Source organism: Beta vulgaris, chromosome 8 (genome assembly GCF_026745355.1).
Source record: "Beta vulgaris subsp. vulgaris cultivar EL10 chromosome 8, EL10.2, whole genome shotgun sequence".
NCBI classification, from domain to species: Eukaryota; Viridiplantae; Streptophyta; class Magnoliopsida; order Caryophyllales; family Amaranthaceae; genus Beta; species Beta vulgaris.
Window position 1 is genome coordinate 36,115,729 of NC_079209.1, and position 11,849 is coordinate 36,127,577.

The 11,849-nt window shown below is 35.6% G+C and overlaps 1 long non-coding RNA gene across 1 annotated transcript in view; it reads left to right on the forward strand.

Annotated features, from left to right (window-relative positions):
• The window catches only part of LOC130589790 (uncharacterized), a 40,831-nt gene extending 36,338 nt beyond the window's left edge, over positions 1-4,493 (forward strand). Inside the window, exon 2 of the long non-coding RNA XR_008967452.1 lies at positions 4,236-4,493. This is a non-coding gene — a long non-coding RNA (uncharacterized LOC130589790). The remainder of the gene's footprint in view (positions 1-4,235) is intronic.
• The last annotated feature ends 7,356 nt before the right edge of the window (positions 4,494-11,849 follow it).

The following is an 11,849-nucleotide window of genomic DNA, read 5'->3' on the forward strand; positions in this document are numbered from 1 at the left end:
CTTTTGAATATATTTAAAGGGGATTTTAAGTATTTTAGAGTTGCTGTATTTTTTATGTAAGAGTATTGATTTTAGTTTATATTAATTTCTAGGCAAAGAATATTCTATAAGAGACTTTTAAGGAGTTAAAAGTGGCATGTCGACTAGTTTACACAAGGAACGTAAATACTTGTGTGCTATGTGATTTGTATCATAATTTAAGGAGAAAGAATTTTAGTATCATGTATAGGAACTTGTTATGTTCATATATGATTTCTGGTATTATTGATTGTTACATGTGTTTATGCCTGTGTGCAAGCATGTGATTTTGAGGTTTATTATGAGTAAAGATTCATGTTTGTATGGAATAATTGATGCAAGCATGTGGAAGGGAAATTTTTATTTATTAATTCGCATGAGGAATTAATATTTATTATAGGGATTGAATCGTGTTATTCATATGTTCCCTTATATTATTATTTTCACTATCTTATGAGAATTGTGGGCCTTATTTGGTAAGTTGATAAATTATGCCTATGTAAAGGTAAGTTGGATTGTTGGATTGGTTCAACAAATAAGATGGATTGGATTAAAGGAAAAATAATCTTGGGTTGTAAGTTGTGATTACTTATTAAATCCTAAGATAAAAGAAGTTCATTTGTGACTATTTGATTATTATTTCTGTGTTGCTTGTATGTGTGTGTCATAACAAGTAATAATTGGTAATTAACGTAAAGTGTGACGAGAATAGTTGTAGACTTTAGACTTGTGCACGTCAAGAGTTGGACATTGGGAGTTGGAGTTATGGTGAGCGTGCCATGGCTTTTCTAGGAATGGATTGATCACCATCCCTCTTTTATTTCAAATGTTCCTCGATATCGCAGGTCATTCTGGAATACGAAGTCGCGCCCGTATCTCATCTTCTTAATGAATTCATTGTTGGTAGGACAACTCGGTCCAATAACTATTCCATTGGAATAATAAAAAGATGTTTAGAGTTTAGTTTAGTAAAAGTTGTCTGCAGAATGTTATATGATTATGTTATTATTTATCCCTGCATGTTGTTATTAGTATCATGTTAGGAATGTTTATGTTTAGTATGGAGTACTCAGCTTTGTTGATTACGTGCTTTGTTTGTGTGTGTGATCATGGCTTTGCCTTATTGATCCTGTGATGACCCATTTTGGTGAGCAGATTCAGTATAGCATTGACATTACAGGTTCGCAGATGTGCATCATTGGGAATCTGGAATAGAGAGAATGTGTAACTAGTATATTTTATTTTCCTGCATTTATAAGAACATATTTTATTATGTTCTTTGAGTAGGCTCATTTAGATTGGTTGTTTTAAGTACTTATTTATTTATAATAAAGTTTAAAGATTAGTTAATTGTTTTCCGATGCAAAATTCTGAATAAGCCAATACGTTATCACATGGGCGATAATGCTTTGGTAATTCTCTAAGTTTTATATTGTAATGGTATTTCTGAAAAGAGAGAATTATCGGGGTGTTACAGCTTTTGATATTTCCATGTATCTTTCATTGGTACAAAGTAGGCAGACTTGGTGAGTCGGTCCACAATGACCCAAATCATGTTTTACCATTAGGTGTTCTTCGAAGTCCAGAGATAAAATCCATATAAATTGAGTCACACTTCCACACTGAAATCTCCAAAGGTTGAATCTCGCCTTGAGGTCTCTTCTGCTCAAACTTGACTTTTTGGCAAGTCAAGCACTTGGAAACATACTCGGCGACCTGTTGCTTCATGTGAGGCCACGAAAAGGTGATTTTGAGGTCTTTATACAACTTGTCACCTCCTGGATGTAAATATATGGATTTTATAAATATATTTTAGTATTTATATATTTATATTTAAAAATAATTTAGTTTGAAATGATTTATTATTTAAAGAAGGTTGACTATTTTGAAAGTCAAATAAATTATTTTAAGGATTTAAGGAAGTTAAAATATTTTGTTTAAGGCATGCTTTGAAAAAAAAATGTTAGAAATACTAATTGGATTTGGAAAAGAAGTTTAAATGGCCGGAGGAACCCAAATTCTAAGTGGATTAAGAAAAGAAATTCTATTGATGTTAGTAGTTCTAAATCATCAATCTGATGCATCATAAAACTCTTTTAAAACCCAATTGCCTTTTCCTAAACCCAAAAGAAAAGCCTACATATAAATATCTTAAACCCAATTTTTTTACCAAACAAAATATTCTCTTTCCTCCCTTGCATACAACCGTCGCCCCATCCTTCTCTCTCTCTTTCACGTTTCTTTTTGCTTTCTTCCAATTTTATTTCTTCTTCTTCAACAATAACTTTCTTCTTCACAAAGAAACGTCACAACACCACAAATTCCACCACCACCGCCGAGTGCGAGCTGTTGTCGCTGCTGTCCTTCTTCACCCAGTGCCTATTCCTTTGTTCTCTTTGATTTTGTTGGTTTGATTCTTTTCTTCCTGCTCAAGTTTTGATTAAAGATTAATCTATGAAGATATAAATTAGTAACTTTAATTTACTGTTTTAATGATGAATCTATGAGGATATAAATTATGTATTGAAAGAATAAAATTTCAGATTTGATTATCATACTTCCTCCGTTTTTTTTTTTTTTTACATGTTACACTTTTCAAATGACGGACTCCAAGGTAATTTTTGGAGAGGAGAAAGATAGAGAGAAAGAAAACAAAAGGGTCCCATGTGAACATGTCATAGGAGAGATATAGAGAGAAGTTATTACCCAAAATAAAAGTGTAACATCTAATTTGAAACTTCCAAAAATAGAAAGTGTAACATGTAAAAAAATAGAGGAAGTATTTAGATTGAGTTTTTAAGTATCAAAGCATGAATTTTTAGGGTGTTAAAGATTGGAAAATCATAGTAGCATGTTATAAACTATGAAATTGATTTCACTTATGAATTTAAGCATGTTTCAGTATGTTTAACAAGAGGTTTAATAATTTATAAGTAGCTGGAATTTTAGAAAGGTTGTTATTAATGGAGTTTTATGGATTTTAATGACTAGTATAGTAGTACTATGCCAGGTGAAATAAGTAATTGAAGTTTTAATGGTAAAAACAACTTTTAAATATTTTTAAAGGGATTTAAAGTATTTTAAAGTTGTTGGAATTTATGTGGAGTTTTGATTTTAAATTATATTGGTTGTTTTAGGCAGAGATTACTCAGTAGGCGATTTTAAAGGTGATTAAAGGTGGTCTACCAATTTGTTTACATAAGATACGTACATACTTATGTGTTATGTGATGTAGTATCATGATTTTAGGAAGGAAAAGTTATATTATCATGTATAGGAACTTTGTAAGTTCATATGTGATTTCTATTATGATTGGATTTTATATGTTTTATGCATGTGTGCGAACCTGTTGATTGTAAGATATAATTATGAGTTGAATATCATGTTTGTATGAAATATTCATGCAAGCATGTTGGTTGGGAACTTTAGTTATTAATTCACATGGGGGAATTAATATATTTATTGAGTTGGATCATGTTTGAATCATGTGTTCCCTATATTATTATTTTCACTGCTTTATGAGGATTGTGGGCCTTATTTGGTAAGTTGATAATTTATGCCTTTGAAAGATAAGTTGGTTGTTGGTTAGGTTCAACAAATAAGAAAAATTGGAATAAAAAGGAATTAATCTTGAGTTGTAAGTTGTATGATCACTTATTTAATCCTAAGATATAAAGGAGTTAAGTTGTGAATGTTTGACTATATATATTGCTTGTGTGTCATAATAAGTAATAATTGGTAAATCACGTAAAGTGTAACTTGGGTAGTAATAAACTTTAGACTGGTGCATGTCTAGAGTTGGACAATCAGGAGTTGGGATTCATGGTGAGCGTGCCATGGTTTTTTCTAGGAATTGGATTTATTACCGTTCCTATTTTTCAAAGGTTCCTCGATATCGCAGGTCATTCTAGAATAGGGAGTCGTGCCCATATTTCGTCTTTCTAGATGAAGGCATGTTTTAGTTAGACAACTCGATCCAATAACTATTCCATTAAAGTAATTAAAGATGGTTAAAGTTTAGTTCAGTAAAGGTTATCTGCAGAATGTTAGATTATTTTATTATTATTTATCCGTGCTTATTATTTATTAGTATCATGTTAGGAATGTTTATTATTATTATTATGTAGTACTCGGCTTTGCTGATTACGTGCTTTGTTTGTATATGTTGATCATTGCTTTGCCTTGTTGATCCTGTGATGACCCATTTTGGTGAGCAGATTCTTTAGAGCATTGACATCTACAGGTTTGCAGATGTTGCATCATGGGAATCTGAGAATGGAGAGCTTGTGTAACAGATTGTTGCTTTATTAGGAATATATTATTAAGTTTGGTTTGAAGTTAACATTTATACAGTGTTGGTTTTAAGTACTTTGATTATTTATTATATTTAAAGTATGAAGTTTAGTTATATGTTTTCAGCTGCAAAATTCTGAATAAGCTGATACGTTATTACACGGGAGATAATGTTTTGGTAATTCTCTATGTTCTATATTGAAAAGGTATTTTTGAAAAGAAAGAATTATCGGGGTGTTATACTAAGTTTGTATATTTGCATTATTATGTGCATTAATATTTGGATTGTTTGCACCTATCTGCTAACATCTTCTCCTGCAGGTAATCAGATTATTTGTAGTTATCGTCTTGCAGACTAACTGTGTTTAGTAGAAACCGGCGATGAATAAATTAGTTCTAAACTACAGAGAGTTTACAACTGTTCTTCTTCCTGACACCGTAGATACAAAATTGTGTCTCCCCATTCTGAACCGACAATGTATAGATCAGTACCCAATGATGAAACATATCGTCGTCCTAAAGAGTTTGGTACAAAGGAAAAGCAATTGAACGAGCTAAACCCAAAAGCATTTCGAAAATAAAAAATCTATTTATTAGTTTAAACAATTCGAGCCCAATTTTAAAACCTAATTAATTATTCCTGCTAACTAATTGTATTTTTTATTCTAATATTAATTATTCGCGATAATAAATTTTAAAGGATGTTTCGAAGATCAGATTTTTATTCCTAAAGGTAGCTAATTTCATATTTCAAAGGATAGATTTTGTCAAAGGATACGTAAAATCTTAATACAATAAAAAAAAACCGGCAAGAAAGGAAGTGTGTGTGACGCACATGTTGTGTGTCTGGTGCGCAGGCTATGCGTCAAGTGCGAAGCGATGCGCCATGCGCACAGTTTTGTTTTATCTTTTCAATAAGTTTTCGGTTTACTTTGCCTATATATACCTTATTTCTTCAAACGATTTTTAACAACACTTTTCCTATGCCTCCTTCACATATACTTCTTCTGTTTCAAAATAGTTGCACCATATGTTTTTTCACGTTTGGCGAGATACTTTTTTTAACGTTAATATCTTTAGTTTTATCTAAGTAAACATTATAAAAAGTTGATATTTGAAATCCTCTTATTGAGATGAATTTAACAAGATCCCACTTCAATATGTTTTCTTTTCTTATAAAATGTTGAGAAAATGCATGTCAAAGTTAGTTTTTTTTTTTTTTTTTTTTTTTTTGAGGAGATGTCAAAGTTAGTTGATGAATAGTGACCAAATGTCAAATGTTGCAACTATTTTGAAACGGGTGAAGTATGAGTTATGCACACGGCAGATACGTCTGGTGCATCGGCTTTGCATTTTTTAAAATGCGGTATGACATTGATGTCCCGCACAATATACTGCGTCATAAGTAATGCTGAACTGACCGATTTTTCGCTAGTTTTAAGGTTCTTTTTTTGTTCTTGGTGAAATCTTATCCTTTGAAATCTGAAATCAATTATCTTTGAGAACAAAAATATGATTTTCGAAAAAACTTTTAAAAATTAATTATCATGAATAATTAATATGAAAAATATGCAATTAATTATCATGAATAATTAATTGGGCCTTTAAAATTGGGTTTGGATTTAATAAATAGACTTTTTTGGAACGCTTTTGAGCTTAGCTTGTTCGACTGCTCTTCCTTGGGACTGGACCAATTAGGATGATGACATGTTAGATCATTGGGTACTAGGGGAGACTGTGTCTAGACTAAGTAATCTACACCTTAGAATCTAACTACAATTTCTTCAATAGTTCTCTAAACAAAAGCTACCCAATGAAACCCCTTTATGTATTCTAAAATGATTTTTATAAACTCACTTAAGAAAGATCACTACAACCTATTATAAGCTTCAATCCAGTAAAGAAAAAGAAAAGACCCAATCTTTAACTTTAGAAATCGTTATTACAAAATAATATGTTAACCCCATAAGAAGATAATTTAGAGAAACAAAGGAGGAGAGAAATATTAGGTAAGATATAACACCCATAGAAATCTGAATTTGTGCTTATCAATTTAAAGCAAATAAAATAAAGATTTTAACTACATAATTTGAAGGTGAGTAACAAACGAGGAGTGAAATATTAGGTAAGAGAAAAAAAAATGAAGGTAAGAGAAACTTAAAATTAGTGTCGATTCTTAAAACATATTTTGCATTATTCACCATTAATTTTTCCCTTAAGAATTTTGAAGACTCTAATGTTGTTTCTCATATCTATAATAAAATCTTCAATTGATGAAATTCAGAGTAGTAATATTGGATTTTGCCATTCTAATTTCAATGAAGGTTGCAAATTTGAAGGAGAGAGACAACAATGTAGGAGAAAATTTTGGAGAAAAATAACGAAGGAGAAAAACTTGAAGGTGAGAGATAAAACATGAGAGAAAAATTTGGAGGTAAGAGAAAACTGGAGATACAAGAAATAATAAAAGAGAGATAAGAGGTATAAGTTATTAGAAATTAATAGAATTTTGCTCATTGGAGAATTCATTACATAATTATTCCTAGGTGTAATATGAACATGTATACCTCAAGTGAACCATACATATACTTTATACATATGTATTAAATATTGTGACTTTCAAATTTACACCGTTCTTTTTTTTTTTTTTTTTTTGGACATCAAGAAAACGTACAAGAAGTAAAGTAAAACAAGAAAGCAATTAAAGGCGAAGTAACGGTAGTTGTCCTTGTCTGGCACGTGTAGCTAGAACATGAGCCAGTTGAACCTGTAAACGATCAACCTTTGTAATGCGGCACCATTCAAAATGTTGAGCTGTCGATCGAATATCACAGAGTGTCCAAGTGATCGAAATTGGATACTTCAGTGGTGTGAGTAGACTGCGGATGATAATCTCGGAGTCCGTATGCACTGATATTTTTTGATAACCTTGCTCATGTGCCCAACGCAACGCCTGAAGACATGCCTTAGCTTCAGTGAGGAGAGCAGATTCTGCGTGAATACAAAGGCCTTCCCCTGCCTGAGTGTGATTGCTAAGATTATCAGCCACCCACGCAATGCCTGCTAATGATGACGACGAAACCCATGACCCATCAACCTGAATGTGTAGTTGCGGAGTACCGGAAAAAGAAGAACCAAAATGTGCCATAAGAAATCCTGGTGGACCTGGCCCTGCAACTATAAGTTGACGAGGAAGCATGGGCCTTGTAAGGAAGGTGATATGTTGCGTTATTGCTTGTTGTGCAAGGGAATGTAGGATGTCACCATCAGGCCTGATGTTGTTAAAAATCAAATTATTCTGACATTGCCATATCGTCCACAATGTAGCTAAAACAGGAAGGCGGTCCCCAGAATACCCGTCCATGCAATAGAGATATAAAATCCATGCAATAAGCCAGTCTTTGAAGGATACGTAAACGACTAAGTTGGAAATAATACCCAACTGACTTGTCCGCCAGGCTGTAATTGCCAGGGGGCACATCCTAAATAGATGTTGGAATGTCTCAGGTTCCAGCGCACAACATGGGCACACATTCGAGATCGACATTCCGCGAGTCGAAAGATTAGCCACTGTTGTGCCAAAGTTTCCAAAGAAAAATCTTCCACTTAGGCATGATGCGTAGACCCCATAGAATCCGAAAAAATTTCAAATTCAAAGGGGGTGTCATGCTACAGATTTCAACTTTCCGAGATAGTAAATAGTACCCAGATTTAGTTGTGTAGGTACCCGAAGCTGTGTGAGGCCAATACGGGAAATCAGAGTGAGCCTGTAGGCTTGGCAATTCTAAAGCTCTGATTGCGCTGGTTGATTCTGGAGTAAAGAGATCATGAAGTCGTGAAATATTCCATCCTTGATGATGCGGTAAGATGAGGGATCCAACAGTTACAGTAGCCGCAGTTCGTAAGGTAATGTGATCTTGGTATATCGGTTTTTGACCATTAATTCATCTATTCTGGCCTGCCCGGAGAGTTGAATTAGATCCTATTTTCCAAGCATAATTATCAAGAAGAATTTGTTCAGCTTGGTTTAACCCCCGAGCTCCCCAAGATCTCTGGGTCTTTAAAAGATGTAACGTCTGGAAGGAAAAATGATTATGTAGCGGATTGGAAGCGAAGACCTTGCTAATGAGTAGATTCGAATTCCGATGAATACGCCAGACTTTTTTTATCAGTAATGCACGGTTATGAATCGTCACGCTACGTAGTCCGAGTCCCCCAGCACCTTTTGGCATATTCAAAATATTCTTGCGTCGCCATGCAATTCCTGTACCTGAAGGTTAGTCCAGAAAAATCTAGCAACCATGGCGTCTACTTTGTTAGCAATAGTTGTCAGAAGCAAGAACACAGAGAGGATGTGAGCTAGTGAAGCAATAAGAACGGAATTAATAAGGATAAGCTTGCCAGCTTGGGATATGGGAGAGTGGCTCCATGCAGTAATACGTTGTGAGATTTTATCCAATAAATAAGTGAAATGCTGAGTCTTTTTCCCCTGAATGTCGACTGGTGCCCCGAGATATGTTCCCATAGAACTTTTAGCCTCCAACTTGAGAATACCTTTATACTCAGTAATAAATTCGTGTGGAATGTTAGGGCTAAATTTAACATATGACTTGGTTAGGCTTAACATTTGCCCCGAGAGAATGCAGAAACGATCCAGAAGTCTTGAAACGTTCATACAGGAAGTAGGAGAGGCCTTGAAGAAAAGAACAGCATCATCAGCAAAAAAAATATATGATATAGGAGGTGCGTACCTGTGTGCTTTTATCCCGTCAAAGATTCGAGTATCCGTAGCCAGTGTGATCATACGAGATAAGATATCCATACAGAACAGGAATAAATACGGAGAGATGGGATCTCCCTATCGTAGACCGCATTTGGGAGTAAAAGCTTCCGAAACCTGTCCATTCACCAGAATTCGGTATGTGACAGTAGAGATACATTGATGAATCAATCGTATCCAATGTTCAGGAAATCCATATGCTTGGAGGACGTTTAAAAGGAACACCCAATTAACGCGATCATATGCCTTAGTCATGTCAAGTTTGAGGGCCGCAAGATGAACATTGCCACGCTGGTGTTTATTGATAACATGAGTTAGCTCATGACTAATCAAAATGTTGTCATCCATATGGCGTCCCGGAATAAAGGCACTTTGATATTCACTGATCAGATCTTGTAGCAATGGCCGCAGACGATTGACCAAGCATTTTGACGCACATTTGTAAATTGTATTGCATAAGCTAATTGGCCGAAATTGTTTAACCTCTTCAGGATTAGGAATTTTAGGCAATAAGACAATAAGCGATTGGTTCCATTCCCGTAAAATGAATCCGGTGTGAAGAAAGCGACTAACCGCCTGGACTACATGTACTCCTAGTAAGTCCCAGTGAGTTTTAAAAAATTCTGCCGTAGAACCGTCTAACCCTGGAGACTTAGCATTCCCAATCCCAAACATTGCATCCTGAATTTCTGATTCTGAAAACTGGAGAAGGAGTTGTTGTTGCTGGATAGCAGATAGATGTGGAAGATTTAGTTCTCGAAGCAGTAACCCAATATTTTCCTCATACACAGGATTAGGATCCGTAGAAGTGGAAGGCGTATAGGCAGTTTTGAAGTGTTGTAGTATTGCAGCAGAAATAGCATGAACGTCATCGGTCCACTCACCCTCCGCAGTTTTAAGGAGATAAATATATGCAGAACGTTGTTTCTGCTTCATTTTGTTAAAAAAGAACTTAGTAGAAAGTTCGCCATCCTGAATAAACTTATCCTTAGAGCGTTGCGACCAATATGCATGAGTCAAGGTAGTCTTATTCAATATCTGTTGTCTTTGGCTCATGAAAGCATTTCCTTGCTGAATATTGTCAATAGGAATGGCTGAAGTGGTTAACGGGTCAGTGATGTCCTTCCAATCAATACCCCAAGCTACCTTATGATCCAAACACCAACACTTAATTTTTTTTCGTAATAAGGAAAGATGTTTGGTAAAACAGTACATAGGAGAGCCCGCAATCGGATTTTGCCAAACAGACGTAATAATACGAGGAATGTCAGAATGAGTGAGGCACCAATTTTCGAACTGATAGGGCCGGCGATGAGGAGTATGTGGAGGTGTTGTTTGGTAAAATATTGCTGAATGATCAGAATGTAGGATCGGAAAGTTTTTGACATAGCTAAGTGGATATTTGTCCAACCATGCTGGTGAAACATATGTTCGATCAAGACGTTCGAGAATCAAATCTGATCCTTCTCGATTGTTTGTCCAAGTAAACCAAGGCCCCACGAAAGGAATATCTTGTAATTCCAAATCATGTTTCCAATTAGTGAACTCCTCCCATCCCTTAATAGTAACATCACCCCCTAATTTGTCCTCATAATGATCCAATTGGTTAATGTCACCAATAATTAGAAAATCTGGATAGGGAGATAGTAAGTACAGAAGGTGAGCCCACAGCATTGGTCGAAGTTGATGACTCGGTTCCCCATACAAGAACAAAACGTACCATATCATTCCATTATTACCAGAGATTTTACAGAAAACATAGTTACACATAGAACTAATTACAGTCACATGGTAAGGAGCCCAACAAAAAACAACCACTCCTCCACTAGAACCTACAGCATCAACACCAACCACACTATGTGGCCGAGTACTACTAAGTAAACTTTGTACATGAGTAACTGTAGACTTCGTTTCCTGCAAGAACAAAAACATTGGACGCACTGTCGATGTTAACCAGAGTATATACGGAATTATCGGAGCATCTCTGGAATTCAAACCCCGACAATTGAGCGAAAGGATATTCATGGATGAGGTGGTGACTGGTCTGGGTCAGTCACTACCCTAGGGCACTCATCTGACACTTTCACCAGGAGCGAAAAACGATGATCCATTTTCTCAGCTTCAGTGGGAAGTTGGTTGGAAGTGTTATCATTTCCTTTAATGCGCTTGAAAATCCATTTTCCCGCTGGAATTGGTGGTGAAATTACTGCGCTTCGTTTCTTGGAAACTTGTGATGTTACTTCTTCTCCTGGTTCAACCCCCATTGAACGTGCCATAGACACGTCAGTTAATGCTTTAGGCCGAAACCCAGTTGATGCGAGTGGAGAAGCAACATTAAGACCACCTTTAGTTTCCCATTGTTCAAACCGTTGTCGTTTGCTACTTTTGCTTGCTGAACTAGAATCACCTAGTATTTCGTCAATCCCATCAATAGAATAACTGCGAATATGTCGTTTCCGACCACCTAGCGCAGCATCATGGCCAACCGAAGGCGGTGGGCGTAGATTGAGCCAAGTACTTGGCCCAGGAACATGTGGTTCCGGTGGAGGATTCCAAGTCCAGCCTTGTGCTACCAAAGCTTCAAGAGTCCCATTAGTAGGTAGAGCATTCCGAGTGAAAGTAGGACTATGAATAATCGGGTCACGCCCTTCCCCAGCCACATCAACAAACTTTCGTGCATCTGGACTATGCTCCTCCAAACCAAACGTGGCTCGAAAGGATCGTGGTGGTCTTGTGGTAATACCCAAGTGGCGAAAAA